Here is a 14,314-nt window from a genome sequence, read left to right on the forward strand (position 1 = left end):
TGATGTTGCTCTGGGCGTAGTCATCATTCATTTTGCGCTTTACCGCCTTCTGCAGATCGTACCACCTGGCTTGGCATTCGGTCCTGGTCCTTCTGATTGGTGCAACAGCATTCTCCCTATCGACGATCCTCTGCCACAGGCGTGATTTTTCGGCTATGCTGGTCTGTCTGACCAATGTTCCAAACAGCTGTGGCTCGACTCTGATGACTTCATTGACAAGGATCTCCAGCTCCTCCCTTGTGAACTTTGGATTCTTGTCTGTGGGCATGGTGTGGGGTGAGGGTTTGGATGGTTGTGTGTGTGTGGGTCTGAATGTGTCGGTGTGGGTCTGAATGTGAAGAGGGGGTATGTGTGAAGGAGGTTGTGTGAAGGTGTATATGTTAAGGTGGATAGGTGCAGTTGTTGGTGTGTGCTCTCTAGCTGCAGTGAGTCTGTTGCAAAGGCTCATGGTTTGTGTGTGTGGGTCCTTTTTATTGGTCCATTTGTGGGTGGGCCTCAGTTTGAATTTTTGGTGGGTGTGTTATAAGGGGTGGTTGTGAGTTTGCCCCTGTGTTTGCCTGTTTGGATGTGTCCAGGTCAGTCATTTCCATTTTTTGAGCAGTGTAGACATGTTTTGTGGTGTTGTGCGAGTCGAATAGACCCTCCTTGTGCTGTTTTACAGTGTCCGTGGTTCAGTACGGTACAGGGGTACGAGTCGTACAGGCACACACCCCCATGCGTTGTGTATGTACTGTGCGTACACCGCCATTGCATATGTAAGGTCCGTACACCGCCATTGCGTGTGTACGGTGCGTACACTGCCATTGCTATGTACGGTGCGTACACCGCCATTGCGTATGTACGGTGCGTACTACAACATTGGTAGTACAACAACATTGGTGCATACAACAACATTGCGTATGTACGGTGCATACACCGACATTGCATATGTACAAGTCATTCCCCATGTACGGGACGTTTTCCGTACAATTCGTAATACGGAAAGCCGGTCCGGATCGTACTTGTACGGTCGGACTGTATTTTTAGGCTTCGTACGGAAAAGTGTCCGGGTCCATCTTGTACAACTTTTCCCGATGTGATTCGTACGGATAGGGCAGATTCGTATGTATTTTTCACATACGAATCGTACTTCATGGGTCGGACGGGACTTGTACGATTCGTATGGAAAAATTTACGGATACGAGTCGTACGGGAAAAAAAATACAGGATCGGAATCGGCCCCCAAATGTTAGGTGTTGCAGGAGTAGCATCCACCACCATTTGATCATCTGAAATCACAGGGCTGTCCCAATTTCCTAACCTTACCTCCACAACAGCATCACATTTGAAGATCAGGGACTGGGGAAAGGCAAAGAGAAGAAACCACAGAAAAGTAAACATTGCTCCTAGAGTCCTCTTTGCTAAAAGCTGCTACCCTGGACTACTGCTAATGAATGTTAACGCTACTTTGGATCACAGAAGTATAACAAGAGGAACAGTGTCCCTGCCAATTGTCTATGGATTGAGTGGCTTGATTTCTCCAAAATTGAGCTGTCTTGCTACTTCATGCAGATCTTCTTTGTTGTGGGAATAGTAGAGCATAGCTACTCTTCACCACAGAAAGGACATATTAATTTCTGGTTATCTTGTTCCAGCAGGAGTACTGGAGAATGTGCTGCCACCACTGAAGTGGAATGGGCCGCCTGTGGTGATACTGAGGAGCGTAATTCTTAGACTCTGTTGCAGTCAGGGGAGTGTGCAGCACAACCTAGGAGAAATTCAGATATTTCTCCTTGTTACGCCTCCCCTGGGAAGGCGTAGCATTTTGGCGCATTCCCTGATCTACCAGTAATGGTAAATCTGGGAAAGCATCAGAATCCATGCGTGTTGCATGGGAACACCCACACACTACTCATGGAACGACTCCCTGGGGCAGAGTAACGCAACCCAGCAATTTGCTTTGCGTTGATTTACACTGGATTTATCAAGCTACTAAGGGCCATGCAAGAGGGCCTTGTGTGGCTTGATAAATCGCACCTTAGGGGTTCCGTCACTTTTGCACCCTTTTGCGTGGTGCAAATACGACGCAACCCCTTGATAAAAAAGGCCATAAGTAGAAGCACGCAGCAGCCAAGAAAGACAAGTGAAATGCAAGATAAAGTGCACAAGAGAGTAAGCAAATCCACAAGTGCTTAGCTGAACCAAGCAACCAACGCACACGCATAACTGCATAATACTAAGAATTGATTACTAAGCGCTTGCAACAATTCAACCCAGTCAAAAAGACATTAATGGTGACCCATGTATCAGAGTAAACCTGCCCTGGTGCAGGAACCAGGGCCGTAGCCACAAGGGTTGAAGAGTCCATGGCCAAACGTGACAACTGAACAAGGAGAGACTGATGTGAATAAATAAGGTCTACAGTTGAAAGATAAAAGAATACAAGAAGAGACAACAGATTAAACCGGGGTAAAAAGGATAAGGAGCAAGCGTTGATTGCTGAACTTTTATGCATTGATGTTCTGTGTACGTCTAATCATTCAGCTCTTATTGGTTCACAAGACAGCTGCAGTCTGCAAAAGCCTTTGAAGGAAGAGACGGTTCTTCCAGAGACTGGCCAGACACTTAAGCAGAGGCAGTGCCAGATTAAACCATGTGGAGGCCCCTAGGCAGTCTCCCAATACGTTTTTAATTTTGGAGTTGGCCAGCAGTATTGTACGTAGTTTGCATTGGATGTTTATTTACAAACTGACAGCTTGCCAGAAGATGAGCATTTAATTGACGAACTGTTATGTGAATCTGATACAGTGCCTCTGGTTTATGTACTTTAAGTTGTTAATGGGTATGGTCTTTAATGATAAGTTTCCGTTTCTTTGAGTTGATTAATTTTTTTCTATCTTTTGGAAACAGATTGCAATTTTCTTTCAAGATCAAATCAATTATATTTTGATCCGTTGTTGCTGAGCCCCTAAAAAGAGAGGGGTCCATAGGCCGGTGCCTACTATGCCTATTTGGTAGTTTGGAACTGCGCAGAGTTGGGCAGTGATCGAGCAGTGCCAGTAGACCAATTCTCTCTTTCTCTCTCTCTCTCAAGTGCGGCTCCTCCGCTATGGCAGAGGAGCGTCTCCCCACTGGCAGAGTCAGCAGTTAAACCCCCCCCCCAAAAAACGATATTTGATTATTGTTTTATTTTTAAGCAGCTTGCTCAGCTAGCGTGTGCAGGGAGGGGCCGGTCGTGGCTTGGGAGGGGGTAGGAGGAGTGCTATGTGCACTCTCAAAGTGCACATATGTGTTTGGCTTGCTTCTCTCAGGCCAACCAAAACACACATGTGCACTTGGATTTCTCCAGCCTGGCTGGAGAGACCCCACAGACTCCCTGTCCTGAGCGGAGCGTCTTTTTAGCCCGCTCAGGCCAACACTAAAAACCAGTTTGAAGCAGGCTCAGGGCCCACAACAAAACAGGAGACAGACATCTAATAAAACAAAGCAGGGTCCAACAGTGACCAGGCAGGAGATGCACAGTAATATTTATCTGGTCCTGTTTGATCCCTTTCAAGAATGCAAATGTTTTACATGTGCCTCACCCAGACCTGTCTGGTAGAATTTGACACTGTTGCATCAACAGGGTGACCAATGCCCCCACCCTGAATATTCTGATCTTAGAGGAGTCATTTCTGCCCATTCAGGTTTACTTGTCAATCATACTGACCTATTATGTAGCTCCTGGATGAAGCTCACACCTCAGTCACTCCTTACTTATAATCTTTATTCAGCTGTGCAACCATAAAAGCACATTAAAACATCACAATATAAAATATATACAATCAATTTGTTACTGCTACAATAAAAAGCAATTATATACTGGCAATTCCATTCAATTACAGTTCAATGCGCAATCCAAAAGTTATAATTTATATGCATTGATAATACCTTAATACACCAGTAAAAGCCTAATAAAACAACATCATCAAAGGCAATTGAGGCTGCCCAAAATAGATAGACCAATGACTGGGACAAGGTTATAAAGGTGCATAATAATGTGTTCCCATACAGGGCTATAACCTCTCAACAAGTGCCTATATGCCCTATGCTCTGGGAACTGAAAACATATAAGAACTTGGGGGATCAGTTACTGGCATACTCCAAAGGTGACCTACTATGCTTGTACTCCTTTATGTCTAACCCTCCACATACATAACAAAAAGTGTGAAACAGCCAAAAAAATAGGTTGCCTAATATCACTTTTCAGGATCCTGATTACCAACCACTCTATAATCCCTTATTCCCAGATTATGACAAAGCGGGAGAATCAATTTCCTTCTGCATCCTAAATAAACTGGGCAAAAAATGTAAACATGCTCCATTGTTTCAGTAACCTAGGTACAGAAAGAACAACACCCCTCAGACTCCTTGGGATCTCGCTGCCATTTGGCCATAAAAAAATAAAGAAACAGGATCCCTAACCAGATATTTCAAATAGAGAGACTTAGCTAGTGGATCTGCATCTCATCCAGAAAATCTTCCATGATGTATTCACCTTTAAATTTAAGGAAGAAAGCTGTAAGGGTGCCTAAACTGGATTGCTCTTGAAGGGATTCATGTAAATATTGCCAATAAATTCCCCTAATCATTGCTTTGGATAGCCCAGTGGCCTTCAAAGCCCAATCTGAAATAGGCATTATTTTATTAATCTAAACCAAGGAATCTTAGTTGCCCCGGAGATCCCTAGTGCTTTCTCTAAACCCTCTCGATAGGAATTCAATTCTGGAGTCACCCAGAGTCTTCACCAGTACAACATATGTCTCAATCCTATCTAGTCAGCGATCGATCTAAAGCCAAGATCTAATCTTAGTGGGGTTAATAGAGTACTAGCTGGAAGGTTAGTTAGAAACCACATAAAGCGAATTGCCACTTTCAGCAGGGATGTTATGTCCTTGTGACCCCAAAGCACCGCACCATATATGGCAGCCCCAAGGGCTTGGAGGTTGTACATTTGAAGGGATGGAGAAAGTGCCCAGAATTATGAACCTCGCTGTGACTTCACAATTCCACCTGAGTGTTCCAATTTTAATCTACATTTAATAATGTGAGGAAGCCAATCAAAATGCTAGGTAAGGGTGACCCCCAGTTAATCAAATGTTTGAACTCTCTCGAATGGAACCCCGTTGAGTGTAGTGTTGGTTCTGGTGGATATTAAGGGGTTGAAAACCATAAACTTTGTTTTCCTGATTTTAATCTTTAGGCCCCTCTGTTTACAGAAGGACTCAAACTGATCCAAAAGTTTTTGGAGCCCAATGGGCGAATTTGAGATCGGGAGTGTGTCATTGGCAAACTGAAGGGCTTGAACCCTGACATCAGCTAATTTTGTGGCATCATTCTTGCACTTCTCCAGAAAAATTGACAAATCATTGATAAATAAGGTGAATAGGGTCGGGTCAAGAACACATCCTTGCCAAACGCTCCTATTAACTGGGACTTGATCGTCAATCCGCCCTGGGACCCACATCTAACCTAAGTAAAGTTGCTGGTATGCAATTTTATAATGATGTCAAGTTGATACTTTGGGATCTCAATACAAAGTAAGAACACCATATGTTCTTTTCTACCCGAAATAGATCCCCAGGGATCTTGTCCAAACCTGGAGCTTGTTTGGGGTGATCCAGTCTATTGCTTTGCTAATTTCAGAAACTGAAATATAGATAGTATCTTGATTTAATATAGACTGTGAAGAAAGATCAATTTGCTGGTCAGCTAACCTCAATGTTCCTAGGCTACAACTAAGGACCATACCCAATTGCCCAGTGGACTCACTCTGGCAACGTTCCGGCCCTGTTGAGGAGGAATACAGCTCAGAAATATGGTCCAACAAATTGGCTGCAGAGATATTATTATATATTGGGGAATAATTATCAATGCCACCATAGGTGAGAATATGCCAAAAGGAGCGATGGTCCTCCGCTTTGATGACACGTAACATAGTGGCCCACTTGTCATATTTCCATTCTCTTTTAGTTCAAGAAATGGCAACTTTGTAGGACCATCTAGCTTCTCAGATCAGACTTCTATTCTCGGTTTGAATGGCCTTTGATAATAACTGCCCGGCTACTCTGCAGAATTGTTGTACCAGGAGGCCTGTGATTTTCTTCCTGCGAGGCGCTTAGTCTCAAAATAAAAGAGATTCCTTAACGATGAAAACATCTTCAGGGACTCAGTTTGCTCCAAAGGTGCATCCAGAAACTGCAAAGCTTCAAATCCATCAGCTACTGCCTTATACACCTCCCTCAATGCTGTCAGAGTCTCTACCATAGTGCTCCATTTTATCCTGTGGCAGTTATTAATAAGTCTAAGTCTTCTGACAAAGGGTTCGGTAAGGGAGCTAGATAGAGTGATTCTCAGTTCTCTCAAAGTAAGATCCAGGGCATTATGGTCACTGTCCTGCCAGGGTATTACAATCATATCAACCAGTTTAAACCAAAGTCTAATGTCAAGCAGTATGTAGTCAATAAGACTGGTGTTATGGAGGAGGAGCCAAGATGGCGACCGGAGCAGTCGCTTGAGCGCCCGGCTCCGTCGGCCCTTGGCCTCGGACTATCATCCTGATTTCTATCCTTGCCGATTTTCGAGGTGCAGCGCGTGCGACGACGCGCTGACTGCGCCGCCGCTTTCCCGAAGTCTTAGCCCGCCCGGATGCCGGAGTTTTTGGTGCCTTTGTTCCCCGCCCTGGACCCTTGCTCTACTGTGGCCTCGGCCGGCCCCCTTGAATCGTTGCAGTCCCCGGACCCGCTGGTGCAAATCTGAGCCCGAGGTCCCGATCCCGCCTCACGCCACGCACGGTCGCCAGAAGAGCCGGGAGAGAGACCCCCGGACACCTCCTGTACCCTGCATCTGATGGGCTGGAGCCAGAGGGTAAGCCCCGGTGTGGCGGGTCTCCTACCCCGCTCTGTTGACCACGCTGTAGAAGGCTGCAGACCCCCTTCTTCTATGGTCTAGTCGGCTGCAAAGAGAGCCTGAGGGAGGGGAAGAGACTGCTGGCTTTCACCTGTTGCGGCGCAGACCTGTTGGGAATTGCCTCCTTGTCACGATCCCCCCCCTGGCCACGGTACCGTTCAACGGTAAAACATGGCGCTGATTGCCTGCTCGCTGCTGGGGGGTGATGCTCCGGTCTCGCCCGCTGCCCGCTTCGCCCTCCCTCTACCAGACTCCAGCTCCCCAGTGCCGTCCCGGATTGCTGCCGTTGGGGGGACGCAGCTTCCGCTGACATACGGCTCCGTTCTGGCTGCCCTGCGGGACTTTCGTCTGCAATTGTGTGTCGGCTTGCAAACGCTGAGTGAGCGGTTCGACTCTACACTGTCTGCTGCGGGCCGTGAGCGCCCCGTTTGTGATCAACAAGACGTGAGTCTGCCAGTGCTGTGGTCCTCCTGCGGGGAAGCAACGACTGGGTATAACGGTGCTACACTGGTGTCTACATTTGGCTTTCCCGGCGCTCAGGATCAATCGCTCTCCTGCTCAATGGCAGATACTTTGATTCCCCGGTCATTGCTGCCTGCTTTGTTGTTGCCTGCCTCACCGTGCCCGCAGGAGTTTCCAGCTGAACTACACCTGGCGACCTCGAGGAACTGTTCACGGTGGCCTACGACTCCTTTTATGTGGAACTCATGTACTTTACAAGCCAGGTCTGGATTTTATATGGTGTGCAAGGGGACCTCAATAGATGATCGGCGGCCATTTTGTGACTCTACTTCTCCATCTTCTCCCAAGTGGCCATATTGTCTTTGTCTGTTCGGGATGCGGGGCATTCACGAGGGGGCGGGTCTAATCGTACGCCCGCGATCGGGCCAGGGCTAGATTACTTTCTATCATCATGGCTTGACGGCCGGGCTGGACAGGGACTGGAATTGTCTACTTATGTTGTGCGCACTCGTCGCGATCTGTCTGCCTTCATTTCCGTGGTGTTACATGCTGTCTTCCCACGACCGCCTTTGGGTGTGGTGGGGTTTCAGTGTGTGGAGGCTTGGTTGGCCGGTGGTGTCGGGCGCTCCTGAGGATACGTGGGCTCCTCCCCGCCTCCTTTCTTTTTTCTTCTCTTAGTTTCTTTACTCTATTCCTACTTTCTCTCTCGTCTATATTTCGGGTTCATTGGGCGACAGGCACTATGCTGGGGGGGGGGTAGGCCATAGCCTCCGCATTGGTGTAGGGTGGGGGGGTAATTTACTGTTTCTTTTTTAGTTCTATGGGCCTCTTTCTTTCATGTCTCTGCGCTATACTTGTTTCGATTCGGGGTCCGGGTGTGGGGTGGATTGAGTGGGGGCGGCTTTTAGGGGGTGCGTATTTACTACTGTGATGATCCTGTTATCTAATTGCATCGCCTTACTGTATGAGATTTTCTATGGCTGTTTTAATGATGCTGCTGCTCTCCAGTGTATGAAGCCGACTTGCGGACTCGAATCTCCTTGTTTCTATCCTTTACTGACTTTTTTTTTTTTTCCCGATAAAAATTTTTTTTTGAAAACCTTAAAATTAACCTTCACTTCTCCTTCCCCCGGTGTCAAGGATCCCTCCAGTGTATGAATCCTGAATCGTTGCTAATCTTGACCTTGACGCACAGGGGATGTATTGTTTGTCTCTTTGCTCAACCGTATTGTGGCCGGCCTGATGGTTGTAGGCCCGTATTTGTTCTTTTACTATGCACAAATAAAGGTTTTTAAAAAAAAAAAAAAAAAAAAAAGACTGGTGTTATGCAAATGATTGACTCTATACCTCCCCCTTTATCAGAGTTTGTTGTCCCATTACAAGCTCGAGAACTTGGTTAAACGTTAAAGCATTCAGTTAGATAACTGCGGCTGTCCATTTCGTTATAGGGTGGATTGAGAGCCCAGAAATAAACCAAACCTGGTCTTCATTGTTGTCCCCGCCCTCCCTCTACCCCTGCTTAATGGCGGCTGCTGCACGCTGAGGTCGAGCATGACCTCCTGGGCTCTGCTCTCCCAGCTTGCAGCTCCGCCTCAGCCTTGAGTGCTAGTGCCCCTGCCTCCCACGCAACAGAGCACGGTTCAAGTCCCCAGGACTCCTTCTGCCTATTGCCTTATCTTGCCTCACTTTGGCCTTCTTCTTTAGCCTTCCTGTTTCCTTTTGCGTTGTTCCCTTCTTTTTTTTTCTTTATTGTTGCCTATTCTGTGCTTTGCCTGATTTATTGTGCCATTCTATTCTGCATTGCCTTATTTTTCTTTACTTCATTTCTGCACTTATCGTCCCTTGTTTTTCCTACTTCCCGCCGCTACTGCCCACGTGTCTCCTCCCGCTCCCAGCTGTTTCCGCCCTCCCCCTACCCTACATAATGGCGGCCGCTATGCGGCCATGCCACTGGCACTGCAAAGGCAAGTCCGTCTGTGCCCGTTTGCGACCCGACCAGAGCCAGGAACCCTGGTCCTCCGACTCACCAGTGCTATGACGGAAGAAACAACAAGTGCCAGCTGTCAACACTGAACACCACTCAAGGCCAATTCTCCTGCAGACACTACCGCAGCACCATCACCCACCTCCGGATACTGACAGCTACCGGCAACCCACTGGATGCCAGCACACCCAAACCCCTAAGCTGCTTGCTCCTCAACATTCACTCCCTGCACAGACACGCAGTAGAAATCTGGTACCTCCTCAGCACCCTCTCGCCCGCCATCGCCATTCTCACAGAAACCTGGACCAACGCCAGCTCTGCCCCCGACATCGCAACAGCCATCCCCGACGGATACAAGATACAAAGGAAAGACCACCCCAACCACCACTGTGGTGTTAGTTTCAATATGTGTTCCCAATAGCCATAGTCTTGAAACCATTGGCATTCCATGCTTTGTTGGAGGGGTCTCATGAAAAGAAGTTAATTGGACACTAGATAAATGCACAAGGTCATTGTTCCTATCATGGACGATATCTGACGTGCAGTGGGAATAGTTGCAGTAGTAGTTTCTTCAAAATGGTAGACACTCTGTGGCATTTCTCCTAATTTTGTGTTCAGAGTACTGCCTAAGTAGTCTAAAATTTGAACTGGATTCATTGTATAATTTGCAAAGTTGACATATCGACCTAGACGATCAAGAAGGGATATGGTGATTTTAAAATCCATTGAGACTGTTCTAGCAAATGTGCCATTTGCCTAGGTATGGATATATGTAAATGCTTTGTCTCCTTAAATGTACTGCCAGGCACTTTGAAAATGTCCTCAGTGCAGATTTTAGCCTGAAAGGGAGCACACTGAATTGGTATTGACTATTTTCCATAGTGAATCTCAGGCACTTTGGGGCATATATTACAAGGCCTTAATGCAGCCACAGCGCCGCGTTTTGGGTGCTGCGTGGTTTCTTTCTATTGCGCCATATTTACAAAGTGATGCCAGAGCCCTTTCGAGTCCCTTTTCCACAGCTAGCACCTGTTTTTTGCAGCGCCAGTTCTGCTAGCGGCATTTACCAAAAATGATATGCAAGGTAGCAAAACTGAAGCTTCAATATGTACAAGGATTTTCGGAATGCCTCTATTTTTCAAAAACTGATGCTAGGTTCCTTTAGCTGCAGTTTGTTTACCACTAGGGAAAAGCTGGTCTTAAAAAGTATGCCAGCACACTGATACAATAGCAGAACACACCCAAAGCCATTTGGCAAGCTCAACTACATTGATCCACTGCTTTTGCTGCTAGGAGCACCAAGGAGACCACCACAGAGGCAGCAAAGGAGAAGGGAGGGGACATACCGCCAGATAATAAGCCTCATTGACCTCAGGGTGGAAGAGGCCATTGCCCATTAAAGGCTCACAAGGGAGTCCATTGCCCGCCTCCTGCACCAGATTGTGGCAAGGCTGAAGACATCGCAGCCCAGCCCCAACATCCCTCCGGAGGCCAAACTACTAGCTGTCCTACACATGCTGGTGTCTGTAACTTTTCAACCCACTACTGCCACAGCAGGACTATCCCAGGCATCTTACTCCAGGTTCTTCCCCACTATCCTGGATGCCATCATACGCCTCTCGTTCCAGTACCTCTACTTCCCCAACACAGCACAGCAACAACAGGACAACAAGCAAGGCTTTTATGCCATTGCAGGATTCCCACATGTGTTAGGGGCAATGGACTGCACACATGAGCAACTTGTGCCTCCTGCAGCTACATCTCATATCTACAGCAACAGGAAGCACACCTATTCCATGAACATGCAGGCAATCGTGGACCATATGGGCCTTTTCATCAATGTCCTTGCCAAGTACCCGGGCAGGGCACATGACTCATTCATCTTCCAGCATTTCCCTATCAATGAGTGTTTCCAAATGAGACCTATGGGAATGGCCTACTTGTTGGTAAGTACCTCTCAAGCACATGACAGACCACAAGGCGCTCAATCATGTAGGAATAGTTTGACTTATCAATATTGCGTTGAATGAGACAGAGCATACATTGCTGGTGTGCCCCGATATACTTGTCCCATACTACATGGCATATGCACAACACATTTCTTACAAGTCACACATGTCGACACCACCTAAGCCACTGTGGCCCACATGTTCAAGTCAACTGAGCTGAAGGAGTATCATCAATCATGATGCTCTGGTGGAGAAGCTACACAAATCATGTCAATGTGGCAATGCTAACTATGTCTGCATGACATTGCAAGGCCTCATAGGTATGGATTGACAGAATGCTGAATTAATCAAATATTCACCCTCAGTCACAGATCTGGATTAAATCCATCGTTTTAGTGCGCCACGCCATTCCAGTTTGGACCCAGTCATATGCAAATCAGTCTTGACCCTGCTCCCCATGAGGACAGTCCAGCCTGAACTGCCAGGTCAGGTCGTCCATGGCTATAGAGCCACCACAATATGTGCACCACTCCTATCTATGTAAACAAAACAAACTTCCCTTTTCCTTTAACTCTAGAGGGAAAAGATCAATATCTTCAACCCCAATTATCTGTCCAGTTATATCTGGATCACCCTGGAACCTTTAAGAATAAAATATTATAAGTTATTTATTAACTTGTGCTAAAATATATTTTGATGAAATATTATGCTGATTAATAAAATAGATAAATAGAACATCCCTTTTGAACTTGTTTTGTTTTTAACTACGGGGCATTGTGTACAAATGAAAATGTAAATTTGGTAACTTGGTAAGATTAGACCTTGTAAAAGCTTGTTCTTAAAGGTTCCAGGGTGATCCAGATATAACTGGACAGATTATTGGGGTTGAAGATACTGATCTTTTCCCTCTAGAGTAAAGGAAAAGGGAAGTTTGCTTTGTTTACATGTGAATACCCATTCCCTTTACAAAATAAGGGTACCTCCTACATCACCTTTCATACCATTCCTATCTATGACACTGTGTGGCCCACACTATTTTAACTGTTACAGTAGGTGACAGTGATGAGTCCCAGGGAATTATGGAGTTGAGGTACATTGCTATAGTCCGTCCAGACAACCCATGTGATGACAGGGCAGGTAGTGGAAATGTGCTCCACAGTTTCTTATTACTCAGCAGGCATTTGTCATGTACTGTTGTAATGGTGCATCACAGAACATATGTCATACATAAAGGGGCTTATTTACAGGGGCCTTGCACTGTTGGCATTAAACTTCTAACTACCTCAAAAGAGATGCAGCAGCTGTGCTAGATCCTTGTGAAGAAGCCCCTTAATGATCTGCCAATGATACTCCTTGGCATACCTCCCTTGAGTTGTGTAATGGGTATAGTTCCTTTATGCTCACTATGGCTACGCTGTGCTTTGCACTGGCTTGCCTGACTACATACATCTAACTGCATGGCAAATCCCACATGCTGCATTTGCATGGCCTCATGCAGGGGTTAGTGAGGTTCAGTTTATTCACCCCTGTTAACTAATACCCCAATTTCGTACAAGTGGTAAGGTCTGGGTTTGAGCTGCTTCTGGCTGGAGAGTCTTCATGACAGAAACCGCAGTTTGCAGCATTTCACGTTGAATATTCAATTTGGTTGCCCCTCTTATTAGTACATCTTGAATAGTATTGATATAATCTACTGGTGATGTGCGCATAGGAGATGCGGCTGGCAAAGTCGGTGTATGTTGAATAACAATCTGACACACAATAGACAGATGGAGATGGCAATCCAGATACGGATCTTGTCCTTTGTCATCTGTCTAGTGTTGCTGGTTGCCCAGAGGTGGGTCCCTTGCTCACTTTGGCACTCGATTCAAGCTAGCCTGGCTGATGAGGGCTGTTAGCATGAAACCAGTCACAGGATGCTTCTTTCCGGTCCAGGGAAGACATGGCTTGGCAGTTCGGGCTGGATTGTTCCCATGAGACACAGGGTCAAGACTGATTTGCATATAGCTGTGTCTCTTATCTTATCTTATACGGAATTTGTTAAGCGCACGGTCACCCAGAGGTTTCATGGCGCTGAGGAAACAGATAGTAGATGGTGAGTAAAAGGCAGATGGAATAATGCTCTAACCATGCGCTTGTTTAAATAACCAGGTCTTCAACGCTCTCCTGAACTCTGTCAGCTTGGTACAATTCCGGATAGACAAGGGCAGAGAGTTCCAAGTTTTTGGGGCAAGGTGTGCGAAGCAGGATCCACCAAGTAGTTTCTTTTTAAATGTCGGCACCGTGAGGAGGGACAGATGGGCAGAACGGAGGTCGCGGGTCGGTTCATGTTTGTTTATGAGTTGATTGATGAACCTAGGGCTTTTACCGTGGAGAGCCTTGAAAATTATGCAGCCTGTCTTGAAGGTGATCCGATGGGTTATGGGGAGCCAATGGAAGGAGGCCAACAAAGGTTTGGCTGACTTCCTGCGATTGCTCTTGAATATTAATCTGGCCGCTTGATTTTGAACAATCTGCAGGCGTTTGACGATGGTGAGGGGAAGGCCCAGGTAGATAGAGTTGGAGAAATCTAATCGCGAGAGAACCAGTGCGAGTACTACCTGGATGAGAGCAGAATGGGTCAGCAGATGGGCGATTTTTTTAATCTTTCTTAGCTGGAAGAAGCAGGAGTAGATCACTGTTCCGGCCTGAGTTTTCAGTGAGAGGTCGGCACTGAGAGTGACCCCAAGGCTTTTAGCTGACTGGGAGGGGGATGGGGGAGTGCCCATTGAGGATGGCCAGAAATGGGGGCCCCAGCTGAGTGTGCTATTGCTAGGGAGTACCAACTCAGTCTTTCCTGGGTTCAGCTTAAGATGGTTCCGATCCATCCAGCTCTGAATATGCAGCATGGTCTTTTGAAATTCCTCAACGGAATCTGGGGAGTTGAGGGGGAATACCAGCTGCAGATCGTCTGCGTAGTTGTAAATAATGAGTTTTCTATTTTTCAGGGAGT

This window comes from Triturus cristatus, chromosome 8, assembly GCF_964204655.1.
Source record: "Triturus cristatus chromosome 8, aTriCri1.1, whole genome shotgun sequence".
Lineage (NCBI taxonomy): Eukaryota > Metazoa > Chordata > Amphibia > Caudata > Salamandridae > Triturus > Triturus cristatus.